The sequence below is a fragment of the Callorhinus ursinus genome, unplaced genomic scaffold, assembly GCF_003265705.2.
Source record: "Callorhinus ursinus isolate GAN/ISIS: 27379988/994484 unplaced genomic scaffold, GSC_fseal_2.0 scaffold43, whole genome shotgun sequence".
Taxonomy (NCBI): Eukaryota; Metazoa; Chordata; class Mammalia; order Carnivora; family Otariidae; genus Callorhinus; species Callorhinus ursinus.
Genome location: NW_027397105.1, coordinates 7076189 through 7080824, shown reverse-complemented (window position 1 = coordinate 7080824; position 4636 = coordinate 7076189). Strand labels below are relative to the sequence as shown.

Here is a 4636-nt window from a genome sequence, read left to right as displayed (position 1 = left end):
CTGGGAGCTGATGGTGGAAATCCCAGGCCAAGGGCAGCAGATGACTGATGTCCCAGTTTATCAGTCCAGCAGAGAAAGAGAATTCAGCTCTCCTCTGCCCTTAACAGATTGGTTGGTGCCCACTCACACTGGGGAGGGCAGTTTTCTTTACTCAGCCCACCAACTCAAATACTAATCTCTCCTGGAAACTTCCAGAAATAATGTTTAGCCAAATCTGTGGGCATGCCAGTCAAGCTGACACTAAAATTAACCATCACAGGTAGCATGACATGGAGTCAGCTTTCTGTGGTAGCATTACTTTTCATCAAGGATAATAGGTCACTCCTCAGCCTCTGTGTCCTGTCACTGACATGTAATGTGAGAAAGTGGGAGGTGTTAGGGCCCAGTCTTGCTTGGAAAATTGTTGAGAAGTGCTTGCATCGAACCAGTGCTGCTGGCTTCAGAGGCATCACAGCGGGGAGAGGAGCGCCAAGCCAGAGCACCTGCACATCTGGCCATCGGACCTACCCGTGGCAAGCACAGCAATAAGCAGGTAAATATGCATGGCCTTTATTCACCTCAGCAGATCCAAGAGTAAGATAATCTAACATGCCAGTTTTACAAAGGCAGAGATTCATGAGGTTAAGTCAATTGCCCAAGGTTACTCAATTACTAAAGGATAGCTCTGGAATTCAAGCCAAGCCCCTGACTCCAAAGATGGGGCGTCCCCACCACCACCACTTACCATGATGTTAGAGGACATTTCACACACTCCACAGTGCTGGAGATTGATGAGAGGGGTCTGAGCCCCGAGTCTCAGATGGGGCATGTTGCAAAGTGGACCGCACAAAGAGACAGGAAGTCAAGGTTCTGCTTCTCGCTGTCATTTTAATTTATAAGACTTTAAGTTGCATTTGTTTTCTGGAGGTGAGGCCCTGGGATATTAACACATCATTGATTTCAAAGCAGAAGGCCATGTTAGAATATTTTAGTTCCTTACTGCTCTAGGATTTGCTTTCCAGAATCAGATCTCTGCTGTATACCGAAGGCCCTAGATAGTGTCCTTTTAATTGTGCAGTCTCTATATGTAACTTACAAAAAAAAAAAAAGAGAGAGAGAGAGAAGAAAAAAAGGTTTAGAACAAATCCTCACAGGGATTCACTCTGTCTGATTCAGTAACAGCCAGGAGGTCAACTGTGTAAGAAAGAGCACTGAACCATAAGCCAAGACTCTCCTCTCTTTCCCTCATTAGCTGTGTGCCCTTGGGCAAATCACTTAGACTCTCTGTGCCTCCACTGCCTCATCTATAATATGGGGATAGTATTTGCTGTCCTCTTTTTAATATAAAATAGAGTATCCTCATCAGTGTGGTAAGAAGTCCACCTGGCCTAGAAACCTGCTGCTGGATGAGAGTCTGGGAAGAGAGAAGGACAGGAAGGGACAGGAAGCGGGGAGGCTACACAAATTCACGTTCAGTCAGTATTTGCTTATCATCATCCAGGAGGCTACACAAATTCAAAGAAAGTTGATAATTGCCTTCGTTTGTACCTCGAGACAGCAGCTTCCTTCAGTTCTTCATTTTGTCCCCAGTCTTTTCCCAGCCAAAGCTATACTTAGTTTATTTTTGTTTTTGTTTTGCTCCAGTAAATATCATGACGATGAATATTAACAGGGCACAATTGTTCGCTTTCCCGATTCTGGTGTCCTCCTGAAATCCTCCAAGGTCTTTAAGCCGTTAAAGAGCTATACAAAAGTAAGTCGTTGCCATTATTATGATTATTGCTATTATTTCCATGATTATTACCACCTTTGTGATCATTATTAGATTCAGAACAATGAGACAGGGTAGAAGGCGTGCTGAGCCAGGTACCAAGAAGCCAACCTTGGCAGTAATTAATTGGTGATCGTGGGCACATTAGCTGACCCCTCTCTGCCAAACGTTCTCCACATCCAAATGGGGAGTCAGACCACGTGACGTCCCGGAGTCCCTTTTAGTCTCTAAAATTTTAGTCTGCAGCATCAAATCATTACTTCTGACACACGCAGTGGCCCACCCAAAGTGTTGGTTCTCAATCTTGTGGCCTGAATGCATTTTCTGTCCTGGTCATTTTTAGCTCTGTTGGTCATTTTTTTTGATGTGTTTGCATCTGCAGAAGCACATGTTAGGAGCAGCTGCTGTCTCCCAGGTCTGGCTGCCTGATTAAAAGAACACATCAAGTGAGCACACTCCGTAACCATCATTTTGTTGCGCTGAATGCTTGTGTTCGAAAGTCAGATGGGGTCACTCCCAAAGAGTCTGTCCAGGGAGTGTCAGCATAGTATACAAGCCGGAAGGGCACCTGGTGGCTCAGTCGGTTAAGCATCTGACTCTTAATTTTGGCTCAGCTCATAATCTCAGTCTCAGGGTTCTGGGATCGAGCCCCTCATCGGGCTCCGGGCTCAGTGGGGAGTCTACTTGAGGTTCTCTCCCTCTGCCCTTCCCACTGCTCGGTTTCTCTCTCTCAAATAAGTAAATAAATAAACAAATCTTGAAATAATATGCAAGCAGGGGACTAGGGTTCGAGTCCTGCCCCCTCTGGTACCGCTTAGGAGAGTGCGGTCCTACACCTCCCTGAAGCCCTGGGCCAAGACTGAAGAATGTGTGGAATGATACGACCTCACCCACTTCCCTGCATCTCATTTAATCTCTCGATAGCCCTGTGTGGGTTTATACATTTTTAGGAGTCACAAAGATGAATGAGAAAGAGGGAGTACTGGGACAGAGAGAGGAAGAAGAAAACAGACTGCCCACGTCCACTGTTCCTGGTCGCTGCCGTCTGAGCCATTTGATGGGCTCAGTTCCATTATTTAGGGTTTTTGCTGCATTGCCCACAAATACAATGAGCCTAAAATCTGCCTTCAAACTCAGCATAAGTAAAAATGTCCTAGGGCGTCTGGGTGGCTCAGTTGGTTAAGCGACTGCCTTCGGCTCAGGTCATGATCCTGGAGTCCCGGGATCGAGCCCCGTGTCGGGCTCCCTGCTCCGCGGGAAGCTTGCTTCTCCCTCCCCCACTCCCCCTGCTTGTGTTCCCTCTCTTGCTGTCTCTCTCTGTCAAATAAATAAATAAAATCTTTATAAAAAAATCCCTCAAAGATACACTAGAATAGGGGCAGCTGGCTGGCTCAGTCTGTTAAGCGTCTGACTTTTTTTTTTAAGATTTTTTTTTTTAACAGAGACACAGTGAGAGAGGGAACACAAGCAGGGGGAGTGGAAGAGGGAGAAGCAGCTTCCTGCCGAGCAGGGAGCCCAACGTGGGGCTTGATCCCAGGACCCTGGGATCATGACCTGAGCCAAAGGCAGACCTTAACCGACTGAGCCACCCAGGCGCCCCAAGCATCTGACTCTTGATTTTGGCTCAGGTCATGATCTCAGGGTCGTGAGATAGAGCCCCGAGTTGGGCTCAGCACTCAGCAGGGAGTCTGCTTAGGATTCTCTCTCCCTCTCCTTCTGCCCCTGCCCCTGTTCTCTCTCTCTCTCTCTTTCTCTTAAAAAAGAAAAGATACCTTAGGATTGTAGAATTTCTGTGCTTCCCATCCAGAAAAGGAATGGGTCCAGTCTGGAATCACACTCATAAAGAATGTGGTTTTATCTGTATTTGATTGTGTTTTATCTGTATGTATGACATTTCCATTTGTAAGTTCTCACAATGCCATCAAACACACTCGCTGTTCGGCAGGCTTGATCAAAAGCTGAAGGAGGGGTTCTGAGGGTAACAGGCTTGCCTCACACGTATTTAGGCAATAGTTGCTATCTGCCCACAGTTCTGCTTACGGTTTGAGGCAGTGACAATCTGGGGGCTCTTGCCTCCAGCTTTCTACTTTCCACCCATGTCCCACAAGCCCTCAATGCGCTCTCGTGATAGTTCTATTCCAAACATCACTCGGGCTTTCAAAACAATAGGCTAGAGTTTCAGAACGGGATCCATCTCAAGCTCTTCCTAGGCTCTGAATCAGGAATTTTGTATATGAGGACTAAGGATTAAGCTGTACAATTTCGGGAGCCAGGGAATAACATTGGAATTTTTAAGAGACTTATTCGGTACAAAATGCTTTGCACAGATGTAAACATTGATCGACTTCACATGTTCATGATCCAACTTGCCACTTCTCTTTGCTTCTCCAGTTCCAGGCAAGAGATTGCCTACACGAGAAGCCTAGTGCCTAGGACAGCTCTGGGTAGAGCTAAACTTTTTGGTGATGTTAACCAGAGTTGGCTGCTGGGATCTTAGAGGATCAAAAGGAATTTTAAAAAATTGTGCTTGAGACCAGAAGAAAGCTCATAAAATCACTTCCTTGTGTCTGTGGGTTCCACCCATTAATGGCCTGCCAGACCCAAATACCTGGGAAAAAAACAGGGTACAGAGAGAAGAAAGAAGGAGAAACTGACTCTGGTGGACAAATGAATCAATCCCCAAACTCTGGATTCACTGGCAAATAATAGAGGCCAAGGGGGTGTATCCTTCCTGTGTATATCATTCGTGTATGATTTTAGGGAGAAAGCTACATAATCTTCTTTTTTTTTTAATTTTTTTTATTGTTATGTTAATCACCATATATTACATCATTAGTTTTTGATGCAGTGTTCCATGATTCATTGTTTGTTCATAACACCCAGTGC

At 45.6% G+C, this 4636-nt stretch overlaps 1 non-coding gene across 1 annotated transcript; it reads right to left on the bottom strand.

Moving 5' to 3' along the window:
• Positions 1 to 1432: 1432 nt before the first annotated feature.
• On the bottom strand, positions 1433 to 1481 carry LOC112817332 (small nucleolar RNA SNORD44). Its single transcript, XR_003206371.1, has one exon. It is a non-coding gene; the product is annotated as a small nucleolar RNA SNORD44 (small nucleolar RNA).
• Positions 1482 to 4636: the final 3155 nt, after the last annotated feature.